Source organism: Cervus canadensis, chromosome 3, assembly GCF_019320065.1.
Source record: "Cervus canadensis isolate Bull #8, Minnesota chromosome 3, ASM1932006v1, whole genome shotgun sequence".
NCBI classification, from domain to species: domain Eukaryota; kingdom Metazoa; phylum Chordata; class Mammalia; order Artiodactyla; family Cervidae; genus Cervus; species Cervus canadensis.
Genome location: NC_057388.1, coordinates 62994869 through 63008244, shown reverse-complemented (window position 1 = coordinate 63008244; position 13376 = coordinate 62994869). Strand labels below are relative to the sequence as shown.

General features: G+C 40.7%; 1 protein-coding gene and 1 non-coding gene across 4 annotated transcripts in view; one reads left to right on the top strand and one right to left on the bottom strand.

Moving 5' to 3' along the window:
* CHN2 (chimerin 2) overlaps positions 1 to 13376 on the top strand; it is a 332030-nt gene that overhangs the window by 248714 nt on the left and 69940 nt on the right. The window lies entirely within an intron of this gene.
* Positions 492 to 564, bottom strand: TRNAK-UUU. The gene has a single exon. It is a non-coding gene; the product is annotated as a tRNA-Lys (tRNA).

Here is a 13376-nt window from a genome sequence, read left to right as displayed (position 1 = left end):
TTCCTATGTATGTGTGTTAGTCACTTAGTCATGTCCAACTCTTTGTGACCCCATGGACTGTAGCCCACCAGGCTCCTCTGTCCATGGGATTCTCCAGGCAAGAATACTGGAGTGGATTGCCATTTCCTTCTCCAGGGGATCTTCCTGACCCAGGGATTGAAACTGGGTCTACTGCATTACAGGCAGATTCTTTACCATCTGAGCTAGTTCCTATGTATGGGGCTCTCAATACGTTTAAAGTGAATTCCCAGGGTTTCAAACACATTTTAAAGTATAGTTGCTATATGATATTATAGTTAACAGGCGTACAGCATAGTGATTCACAATCTTTAAAGGTTATACTCCATTTATAGTTATCATAAAATATTGGCTATATTTCCCATGTTGTAGGGTTTCAAATTTTTATATCCCAATTGCAGCTTTTTTAAAGTAGAAAGTTCTTTACCGTCTGAGCCACAAGGGAAACTCTAAAGATAAAAAGGAGGATAGCACGCCTGAACAGGGACTTGAACCCTAGACCTGCAGCTTAAAAGTCTGATGCTCTACCAACTGAACTATCCAGGCCCCTGCTCTATTTCATCCTAACATTTGCATATAAAGAAATATATACTTGTCCTGTTTTTTTAATTAATTTAAATTTTAAAATAATTTTTGTTTTTTATTTTCTTACCATATAGTTTAAACATTATGTTTTCATTGTATAAAATTAGAAAATATACATTTAAAAATCATTTGTTGTATATCCCTAAACTGGCCTTGCAGAGACATGTATTGTTTTTATCTACCCAACACTTAAGCCATTTAAAACCATAATAGACCCCAGTGGCTTCTTCCTGCTAAGGAGTTTAGCATGATTTCTCTGAGGAGAATCTTGAGAATATCTTGACAGGTCATTTATGAAATGGAAAGCTCTCAGGAAAGGGCTGGAAAAGAAAAATGGAAAGCTACCTTTTTCTTTAAATGTTTCAAATTTATATGTATATAAAATTTATAGTAATAGTATACATAAAATTGTTTTGGATCATTATATATATATATAGAGAGAGAGATAGCACAAGCTCCTGGACTGCTGAGCAGGTGAGGTCAGAGCAAGAAGCTAGAGCTTTTTGTCAGGAACTGCAAAGAACACAGACTTTGATGAACAGTTTTGGGTGGTTTGCTAGGTGTTCCTTTAAAAACACTGTTCTTCCCCCATCCCTTACCCTGTATCTTTAGTAAACTCTGCTTCACACATAGTTTCAGAGTGGAACATGGGGGAATAAAGGAAATGTGGTGATGGATAATATAGGACAACAGTGGGCAGAAAAGGGATAATCAGTGCAGATATAAAACAAATTGTAATTTTAGCAAAAACAGAGAATCAGATCCTGAGCGATAGAGAAACACATCCCACAACACCCCCTCTTCCCTGCTGCCCAGAAATATTCGAAGGGCCACTGAGTCTCCTGCTGATTGCAATAAATACCATTCAGATTCAAGAGATTCCCTCCGCTTTACTTCAGTGCTAACAGCCAAGTAGCCCTAACACTCATTACCTGACAACTCACATCTGCTTTTTCTCTCATAACTATTTATTATGAACATTTTTCTAGATTACCAAGTAATCCTTAATAAAATCATTTCTAACAACTGCATAGCAATCCATTGAATGGATGCACTGTAATTAATTTAACCACCCACTATAGTTAGATGTTTCAGTTCTTTTTGTCTTCCATTTTAGAAACAACTCTGCAACGAAAATTCTTATAGCTAAATCTGTGCAAATGGGGTTTAACTATTTCTTGAAGTTAAATTTCAGGTACCTACTTTACATTTTTGCACACAGATTAAAACCTATATAAGTTTACTTTCTTTGCACTGTGTTTTTGTTTTCAACGACATTTATTTTTGACTGTTCTGGGTCTTCACTGCTGCGTGAGCTTTCCTCTAGTTGCAGAAAGCGGGGGCTCCTGTCCAGCAGCAGCGCTTGGGCGTCTCACTGTGGTGGCTTCTCTTGTTGCCAAGCACAGGCTTCACAGGGCTTGGTCTTCAGTAGTTGTGGCACGCGGACTCAGCAGCTGCGGCTCCCAGGCTCCAGAGCACACGCTCAATAGCTGTGGCGCACAAGCCCTGGTGCTCTGCATCACGTGGAATCCTCCCTCATCAGGGATTGAACCCGTGTCTCCTGCATTGGCAGGCAGATTCTCTACCATGGAGCCACGAGGAAAGCCTCTGAACAGTGTTTTGTAAACCTCTTTCCTCAACTATTATCCCATCAAGATCATGTTTTTGTTTTGTTTTGCTTTGAGGAAATATCTTTACACTTTGCATCTCACTTTGGGACTTTCTGTTTTAGATGACCATTACTGGTTGATTGAACAACCTTTATGGGGAGTAATAATAGAAACTGGCATTGTAGAAACAATTGTGCACAGCTATTCAAAATGTCCATTGAGGGACTTACAGTCCAATGGTTAAAACTCCCTGAATCTAATGCACAGGGTGTGGGTTCTATCCCTGGTTGAGGAACTAAGAGCCCACATGCCACATGGCATGGCCAAAAAAGAAAAATCTATTGATTTGTTGCCCTCACCTCTTGGAAAGGAACAGATAGAGTTTTACTATAATTGCACTTCTGTTAATCCACTGACTGGCCTTGTTACCAGAGACACCTATTTTCCTGAAAGCAGAGAACTAATGAACGTGGTGTTTGCCTCATTCATCTATTATTGGGCATGAAAAGAACTAATATTTCTGAAGAACGTGTTACTAAGCATATCTGGGGGTTTGCCTGTATTGGATTTCAGTGTATGAAGAAAGAGACTTTCTCGGTTGTGCAGAAACTGAATAACAAGGAAGTCTTGTATAGTGAGATTGTCACCATGAATACCCAGGGATCAAACCCTTCATTACAGGCAGATTCTTTACTGTCTGAGCACCAGGGAATTCCATGACTCTCTACACACGTGTAATGGCCATTGGAATAGCACACTGGACATCAGACAACAAAGGACAGTGTCTGGAAACAAATGAGGGGAGCACTGTGACCGCCCCAGCTTACTACCTTTAGCAAGTCCCCAGGCAGTGGTGTCAGGAGAGAAGTTCAGGCAGAACCCAGAGGGCTGTGAGATGCAGAGATGGAGCTGAGAGTCCAGGGACCAAAGCAGCTGGAGTTCACAGGACCGAGTGAGGAGGTGGGAGACCTGCACAAAAAGAGGCACCCGGAGATCTGGGTTCCTGATGGGGTTCTCCTGACGTAGTCCGCAGATCTCAGTGCAGCCGAGTCGGCAGTAGCAGGGCATGGGTGTAAGGAGACTAGCCAAAGCCAGGGAGGAGCCATGCAAAGGGTTAAAGGAAACATTGCAGACGCCCATACCGGGCCAAGAACAGTGGCTCTTTCCACCAGCCAGGCTTGAAGAACATTTATAGGAATACTAAAAGACCCAGCACCCAATAAGGCAAAAATCGAAATGTCTTTCATCCAATGAAAAATCACAGATACGGGAAAAGACAGAAAAATACGACCTATAATGAGGAGACATATCAATTCAGAACTAAGAGAGATGTTAAATGAGCAGACAGTGTCATCGAAATGGGCACTATAACTGTATTCAGACTATATTCCATATATTCAAAGGGTTCGTGATATGTATATAGAAGATCCAAATCAAACTTTTAGACATGAATACTACCATGTTTGAAATGAAAAATACACTAGATGGTATTATCAGCAGACTAGAAGTGACAGAAGGAAAAACAGAGAAATTGAAGACAGAAATATAAGATATCCAAAGAAGAATTTTTTTAATGAAAAAAGTTTCAGTGAGCCATGGGACAATTTCAGCTGGTCTGATATAGTTTGAGTTCCCAAAGAGCTGAAAAAGAAAGAATGGACAGAAAAAAATCTTTGAAGAAATAATGGCCAGAAATTTTCCAAATTTGATGAAAACTGTAAACTCAGGGATCCAAGAATCTCAACAAATACCAAGCAAGCACCAAAATCTACACCAAGATATAGCATAATCAAATGGCTCAAAATCAGTGACAAGAGTGAGGGTCTATCAAGCAACATGAAGAAACTTTCTGGGATGATGGATACAAATACATTCATTTTCTTAAATGTGGTGGTAGTTCTCCAGCTGTGCAATTATGTTTGATATGTGATGTCAGTGATAAGTGAAAATATTTCAAGTTGTATGCTTTAAATTTGTGCGATCTGTTATATGTCAGTTATATTACAAAAAAAAAGCTGATCAATTTTAAAAAGCAAACAAATAATAATTCAACTATGGCTTCAAGTGAGAATGATGGGGAACTTTGTGAAAATACAAAGTAGTGTCCTTAGAGGTTCTGGTTCACTTAGCCTGGGATGGGACCCAAGATCCATATTTTTTAAAACCTGGCAGACAGTTCTTATTGGCAAGCTTTTTTGAGAATCATTGCCAGCAGGAAATTTCAGAAACTTCCCCCATTAACCTGATCTAGAGGCTAATGACCTTTATTCTGAATAAGTAGCTTTATATTTCAGGGATGTGGCCACTTGACACACAGTGTTAACATCTGAGTTCTGGGTTTCCTGTGTCCAGTCTTTTTCCTTGTAGGCATACAATAAGGAAAACTGTTTTATAAAAGGATGGATTTTTGACACCTTTTTCCTTATTTTTTAAACTTTCTGGATTCCACCCCCCCCCCCTTAGAACATTAACCACTTCTAATATTCCCAAGACTCTGATAATCATGCTCAAATTGGGTCCTTTAGTTTTTAGCTCCAAGAAGTGACTTCTTAGAAGTACATTGTTGGTGTTGCAGGTCAAAGATGGTTTAGAGAGTTTAGAGAACTTCTAAAATCTCCTTAAAGAGGCACATGGCAGCTTTATCCTCATTCTTTTATTAGTTTATACCTTAGCATTTATGTGTCCTACTATGTCACTTCCCAGTCTACCCCAGGCTTTTAGATACAGTCCAGTCTCCCTAATATATGCTGTAAAATTCTACATGAGCTAAGCCTGCCTGTCTCACTTCCTTACCTTCTTATTTCTAGCCACACTTCTGTGATGGATCACCCTCTAACTCACTTTCAACTCCTTGAAAATTCCATTCCCTTTGCCTGGAGTACTGTCCTGGATTCATTCTCACTACATGGCTATCTCTGTCTCATCCTTCAGAGAAGGCTCTGTGGTCCTAGAGCACATTACCTACCCATCTAAAATTAATTATAAGATTATATATAATACATATTAATTATAACTATGCAGCATACAGTTATATTTTATTATATAATTAACATATAATTTATAATATATTTATATAGTATAGCATATAAATATATTACGTGAATATAGAATTATATACATAATTATATTAAAATTGCTTGTTAACTTGAATTATCACTAACTTGACTGTAAACTCCTTGAGGACAGGAACCAGTCCTAGCTTCCATCACAGGGCCTAGACTGGTGAGCTGTAAATCAGAAATGTGAGGATTGATAACGGGCAGGGTGGCACCATTTACTTACAGTACATTTGTCATTTGCGAATCACCAGTTTAGGTCTAGGAAGTTACCATTGAAACTCAGCCATAGGAGCTGCATACTATAAGAGAGACTTGATAACTTTGCAAAGTTAAGTTTTTTCTCTCCACTCAAGCTGAGCAGAATACACCCAGAGGGGATAAATGAAATGATTTCCTATTTTTTCACACACAGAGAGAAGCAGACAACTGGAGAATTCCAAGAAAAATGGAAGTCTCTAAAAAAATTAAGTTTTATTAGGATTATATAAACCCAATGAGTGTCAGAAAAATAGTCTATGTGTCAGGAAGCTCAATTTGAAGAGGAGATAACAGAAAGTAAATTTGAAGTTGTACTTAAATCATCAGAAATAGTTAAACTTCTTATGGTGGGGAATAACTTAGAATCTTTCCTTTGTCCCTGGAACAGGAATAAATAAATTGTATTTTGTAAATAAAACTTTATAGGAACACAGCCATTCCCATTTGTTGAGGAATAGACTTTTATTTCAGTGTTGACTAAAGTGATTGTCCTCCAATGGCAGAGTTGAGTAGTCCCACAGGACAGAAACATTTGGCTTGCAGATCCTAAAGTATTTACTCTTGACACCTAGCAGTGGCTGGCCCTCTGCCTGGGAATGAGTGATGCTGCTTACATTCATTCCAAGTCATTGATGGAGCTCTGCTTTTGCATTGAGCGCATGCCTGGCACATAGTTAACGCAAAAAAACGTTGGCTGTGATTGGTAGTATGGTGGCTGGGCACTGAGGAGCAAACACTGGTCTATAGGCAAAGCTCTGGACCCTCTGCACAAGGCGGGAACACAGGTGTTCATGGCCTGTGGCACAGTTTGGGCAACAGCAAGCAAAGGAGAAAAGACTACAGGTGGGTGGTAACCCAGTGTTTACACTGTGCTAAAGAAAACCACTCTTGGGGAATATTTGTATCACTTCCTTTTCTCTACCTCCAGAAAAAAAGGATGGAGGGCCAAACTCAGTTTGTGGTTAGTCAGTATTTCACTGAGTTTCATGAAGTGGCTTCCAGGATCTTCCCCAATGGACGTGGTAGAGGTTTCAGAAGTCCAGGGTGTGTATTTTACTTTCACCTGATGGATATCTTTCAGGCAGTTAGGCAGGTTCATTTCATCTATTTGCAGGGCACACACATCATCATTCTCCTCATGAAGCTCCAAGTAACCCAAGAGGGAACACTGCAGGAGGTGGGGAGTGACTGGGTCCTTAGAATGTTGTGGTAGGTGGAATAATGACACCAAAGATAGCAGGTCCTAATCCCTGGAGACTGTAAACTTTATTTGAGAAAGGATCTTTGAAGGTGTGCCTAGATTAAGGCTTTTCAATGGAGAGATTATCCTGGATTATTCAATCTTCTTATAAAGCCACAAATGTCTTTATAAGAAAGAGGAAGAAGGAGACTTCACAGACAGGCACAGAGGAAAACTCAATGTCAAGATGGAGCACCAAGAGAGTTTGAAGATGATGAAGTGATGTAGCCAGAAACCAAAGAACATCAGCAGACGCCAGAAACTGGGAAAGGCAAGGAAGAGATTCTCTCCTGGAGCCTCCAGAAGGAGCGTAGTCCTTGATTTTGGCTCAGAGAAACTGATTCCTGACTTCTGGCCTCAGAACTATGAGAGAATAAATGTGCATTGTTTTAAGCCACCAAGTTTACAGTCATTTGTTACAGAGCCATAGAAAACTGATTTGATGAATAGTGTGTGCATTGCTTTATTACTTTGTGTACAATGATAAACTAGAAAGAGACAGAGAAGCAAAAGGCCACTCCACTTTTTCTCTATCCTTACAAGAAGGGACAGATATTATATAGTACTCATTACTGAACTGGGGACCATGGAGGTTGAAAGGAGAATTAGGAGACTTGGAAAGGAAAACTCACTGAAGCTTTAGATAACTGGGAAAAGACACATGGCTCAGCCATATCCCCTGTCTGCTTTATTTTTCTCCATAGCACATACCATCTATTAAATATATTTGCTTATTTGTTTACTGTCAGTCTCTTCTTACATGAGGACATCATCTCTGACATTAAGTCAGAGACTGTTATATATTATGTTCATTGTGTCTCTGGTGCTGAGAGCAGAAACTGAAACAAAATAGATCCTCAGTAAATAGTTACTCAACACGTGAATGAAATCAAGGCAGGTAAGATTCAGGATTAACTGTAAGATCGAAATTGTACTGGGACCCTAATTAATGCCCTGATTAAAGTGTGATATGTAGACAGATGTCTTTTTGAGGATCATTTGTTATCAGTCCAAGGTGATATAAATAAAGTAATACAGAAGCCTCCAGAAGTACTTCTTAGTGCTTTTTAGAAATATCACTCATGGAGAAAATAATATAGATGATAAAAAACTCCTGTAAATTTGATGATTTTTTTCAATGAATTTGTATTTTTGTTAATCACAACATATTTACTTACTTTTATTTTTCTAAGCATAGTTGATTTACATTATTGTGTTAGTTTTAGAACGTATATATATATTTTAATTCTTCATTATAGTTTATTAATATACAAGATATTGAATATAGTTCCCTGTTGTTTTTGTTGTTGTTGTTTAGTCACTAAATTGTGTCTGACTCTTTGTAACCCTGTGAACTGTAGCCCTCTAGACGCCTCTGTCCATGGGATTTCCCAAACAAGAATCCTGGAGAGGGTTGCCATTTTCTTCTCCAGGGGATCTTCCAGAACCAGGGGTCAAACCCACGTTTCCTGCTTGGCAGGCAGATTCTTTACCACTGAGCCACCAGGGAAGCCCAGGCTGTACAGGAAATCCTTGTTGTTTATCTATTTTATATATGGTAGTATACATCTGTTAATCCCATACTCCCAATTGATCCTTCCCCCCTCCCCCTTTGGTAACTATAAGTTTGAGTTTTCTATGTCTGTGAGTCTGTTTCTGTATTGTAAATAAGTTCCTTTGTAATATATTTTAAGCTTCCACATATAAGTGATATCACATGATATTTATCGTTCTCTGTCTGACTTACTTCACTTAGTTTGATAATCTGTAGTTCCGTCCATGTTGATGCAGATGGCATTATTTCATTCTTTTTCATGGTTCATCATATTCCATTGTATATACATAACACAACTGCTTTATCCATTCATCTGTGGATGGGCACTTAGGTTGCGTCCACGTCTTGTCTGTTGTAAATAGTGCTACTATGAACATTGAGGTTCATGTATCTTTTAGAATTAGAGTTTTCAGGTTTTCTGGATATAGGTCCAAGAGTGGAATTGCTGGATCATATGGTAACTCTGTTTATGTTTTTTTAAAGAAACTCCATACTGTTTACCATACTGACTGCACCAACATTCCCCTCCTTTTAAGATGGTCATTGATACAAGAGACAGATAACTGGGGTGAGGGAGGGATTGCTATATTTTTTCCAAATTAGGATAATTCTCCAACCACATAGAGTAAACATGAACCAGTAGGACTCCATAGCCTAAAGTTTCAAAGTTATAAACCAACCCAAATAAGGAAACCAGAGTGTGAAGCCATTCTGTGGTAATGACCTATTCAGCACCTGAGACAGGCCCAAGTCCAGGATTCCGACTTCTGAATCCCATCCCGGTGCTATTTCAGTGACCACTGATGAGACATCTCCATGGACTTCCTAAAGGTTCTCTCCTAGGTAACCTCTAGTGTGCTTATAAACCTGAGCCTGGCTAAAGGAAGAGGTCATGAGGGCCACACCTCTGACGGAGGACAGCAGGACCGTTAGGACACACCTGGGTGCAAGACCAGCTTCATGGGCATGAAGCCTCACAGAGCCTGGTGCTTAGAAAACCCGTGCTTGATCTACTATTCTTCCTTCATTTGAGATTCTTAAGAATTTTTGAAAAAGAAGCACACATTTTCATTGTGTGCTGGGCCCTGTGAATGATGTGGCTGGTCCTGTCCAGGCAGGACAACTTGGATCTAACTGTATTTTATTCCTGGCTTGTTTCTAATTGCCTTCTGGGGACACAGCGTTCATTACTGTGTCTCAGGACTTGACAGACCATTCGATCTGGATGAGGAGACTTGGTATACCAAGTTTGAGATGTGGGCACAGAATGTGAGGAAGTGCTTGCTCTTGGGGTTGGGCAGACACAGGGTCAGCGCCTGAGAGTGCATGCCCCTTACACCTTGCGCCTCGCTCGTCTCACCCAAGCCCCACTCTGCACTGCGCCTGCAGCACGTCCACCATGCACTGTGCCCTCCCGCTGCCTTTATCTTTAGAGTGAGTGCCTCTGCAGTCACTGAAGTTTCATCAGCCAGATCAGGTGGCATGCAGAAACCTACACTATTGACTTTTTCTTAGATTTTTTTTTTTTTTTCTGAAAGTCTTCTTTATTTCTTCAGCCTTTGTTGAGGGAGAAATATATTTCCTCTTTCTCTGCAAGACTGGCCATGCTGGCAGGTGAATGCTCTATTGTGTAAACGTAATTTGATATAAAGCTGAATTGTCAATACCATGAAACATTTTATAGGAAGGGTGAAAGAGTCAGTGGCACTAGAGGTCACATTCCTTGTATCACCAGAGAGAGAGGCATGATGGGAAGACAGAAAACCTTGGTTTTCATCCGTCCTGAGACCCTTACTTCCCGCATGACCTGGAGCGAGGTTTTGTGCCCTCTCAGCCTCTGTTTCCTCACCTATAAAATAGGAATAGTAAAGTATCTGTCTCCCATGATTATTATGATGGGATGATGAATTGATACGTCTGAACATGCCTTGCAGATTATAAAATGCTAGCTGGTTGTTGACACTATTACTCAACTTTTGGAGGGCAGTGGTTTTGCAGGATGGGTCCATTCTGAGTTGCCATCTGCCACCCCCCAAAGTTAAGGGTGAATTTCACAACATCAAACAGTATGAGCTAGGCCTTGCAGTCACTTTCTTGAAGGAAAAAAGAAACTTCTAAAGCCAGAGTCAGCCAGATAAGATGGAGAAGTCCTGCTGGGGCTACATGCTCTTCTCATGGTTTTATGTTCCAAGGAAGAAGCCACCCCCACCCCCGTTTATCTCCCTTTTCATGAGGCAAGTGTGAGAGCAGTTTTGTTGGTGGGGAGATAATGAAGCTACTCTGGCACCAGACAGCCTGGATTTGGGTGCCAGCTGTTTGCGGGAATTATCAAGCTGTCAGCACCTGGGGACCTTGGAACCCAAGTAACATTTACCCTAGAAGGGGAGGACACAGCTTGTCCTAGGAGAAGGGAAGCTTGGGCACAGCCTCTGCGACTGAGAGGGGGAATTAGGATCCCACCCCCATGGCTCCTTAATCAGATCACCTAGGTTGAGCACCTCCCAGCATTTTCATACCTCCCTGCTCTGTCTGTTTCAGGAGCACCAAGGACATCATGCTAAAACCCCAGTGTTAAACTAGATCATGTCAGGGTGTTTTGGTGGTTGCTTAATTTGGTGGTTGCTTAAGAATTGATAGAGAGATTGAGGTTCACCCTTCCTAACTCCAGATTCATCCATTACTGAAGATTCTTTACAATTTTAAAAGATTCGCTTGGACTTTGTAAGTCTAAAATGCAGTTATAGTTGATTCCTTTAACCAGCCTTGTTCTTGCTTCTGTGTGATTGATGTTGAGAGCTTACCCACCCAAATGCTCCCCTGGCTTATCCTTTCCTCCCTGGCCTGAAATCCCCTCTCTATAAATACCACAGCAAGTATAGAACCCAGTAATGGGGACAGGGTGGGGGGAACCACAGTAGACAAATAATCAAAACACAGTATCAGTTTTGCACCACATGCTCAGGAAAGCTTAGTAGTAGAGCAGTTAATTTTATCAGAGTGTCATGGACCACTTCAAAAAAGAGATAACATTTGAACTGTATCATAAAGGCTAAGTGGGCTTTCCAGGTGGTGCTAGCGGTAAAGAACCCACCTGCCAGTGCAGAAGAAGTTAGAGACACAGTTTCAATCCCTGGATCAGGAAGATCCCCTGGAGGAGGGCATGGCAACCTGCTCTAGGATTCTTGCCTGGAGAATCCCAGGGACAGAAGAGCCTGGCTGACTACAGTCCATGGGTTCGCGAAGGATATTGTACAACAAAGAAAGAAGAGAAAGGAATGGAAAGTGGAGAAAACAGAGAGCAGAGGTGTTGTACTTCAGATGAGCTGATATCTGTGAAGTGTTTAGAACACTGTGTGGTACATAGTATTTGTGCTTAGTCGCTCAGTTGTGTCCGACTCTTTGCGACCCCATGGACTGTAGCCTGCCAGGCTCTTCTGTCCATGGGGATTCTCCGGACAAGAATACTGGAATGAGTTGCCATGCCCTCCCCCAGGGGGTCTTCCCAACCCAGGTCTCCTGCATTGCAGGCAGGTTCTTTACCCTCTGAGCCCCCAGGGAAGCCCATAGTAGGTACTCATTAAATAGTAATAGGACTAGCAGTGGCAGTTACATGTTCAATAGAATTCAAATACCCAGTGTGCCTCAAGTACAGAAAGGAAAGTTTTGGAAATGAAACTGGAGAGGTAATTTGAAATCTTTTTTTTTGTGTAGCTCCTTGACCAGTACATTAAGGGAGATTTTTTTTTTTTTTTTCCAGTGGGTTTTGTCATACATTGGTATGAATCAGCCATGGATTTACATGTATTCCCAATCCCGATCCCCCCTCCCACCTCCCTCTCCACCCGATTCCTCTGGGTCTTCCCAGTGCACCAGGCCGGAGCACTTGTCTCATGCATCCCACCTGGGCTGGTGATCTGTTTCACCATAGATAGTATACATGCTGTTCTTTTGAAACATCCCACCCTCACCTTCTCCCACAGAGTTCAAAATTCTGTTCTGTATTTCTGTGTCTCTTTTTCTGTTTTGCATATAGGGTTATCGTTACCATCTTTCTAAATTCCATGTATATGTGTTAGTATTGCTGTAATGTTCTTTATCTTTCTGGCTTACTTCACTCTGTATAATGGGCTCCAGTTTCATCCATCTCATTAGGACTGATTCAAATGAATTCTTTTTAATGGCTGAGTAATATTCCATGGTGTATATGTACCACAGCTTCCTTATCCATTCATCTGCTGATGGGCATCTAGGTTGCTTCCATGTCCTGGCTATTATAAACAGTGCTGCGATGAACATTGGGGTGCACGTGTCTCTTTCAGATCTGGTTTCCTCAGTGTGTATGCCCAGAAGTGGGTTGCTGGGTCAATGGCAAGTTCTATTTCCAGTTTTTTAAGAAATCCTTCCACACTGTTTCCATACGCGGCGTACCAGTTGACATTTCCCACCACCATGTAAGAGGGTTCCCTTTTCTCACACCCTCTTCCAGCATTTATTGCTTGTAGAAGACTGGATAGCAGCCATCCTGACTGGCGTGTAATGGTACCTCATTGTGGTTTTGATTTGCATTTCTCTGATAATGAGTGATGTTGAGCATCTTTTCATGTGTTTGTTAGCCATCTGTATGTCTTCTTTGGAGAAATGTCTGTTTAGTTCTTTGGCCCATTTTTTGATTGGGTCATTTATTTTTCTGGAATTGAGCTGCAGGAGTTGCTTGTATATTTTTGAGATTAATTCTTTGTCAGTTACTTCATTTGCTATTATTTTCTCCCATTCTGAAGGCTGTCTTTTCACCTTGCTTATAGTTTCCTTTGTTGTGCAAAAGCTTTTAAGTTAGGTCCCATTTGTTTAGTTTTGCTTTTATTTCCAATATTCTGGGAGGTGGGTCATAGAGGATCTTGCTGTGATTTATGTCGGAGAGTGTTTTGCCTATGTTCTCCTCTAGGAGTTTTATAGTTTCTGGTCTTACATTTAGATCTTTAATCCATTTTGAAGGGAGATATTTTTATTTGTAGCACATTTTAGCAAACTAATCTATTTGCTTTGTCATTCAT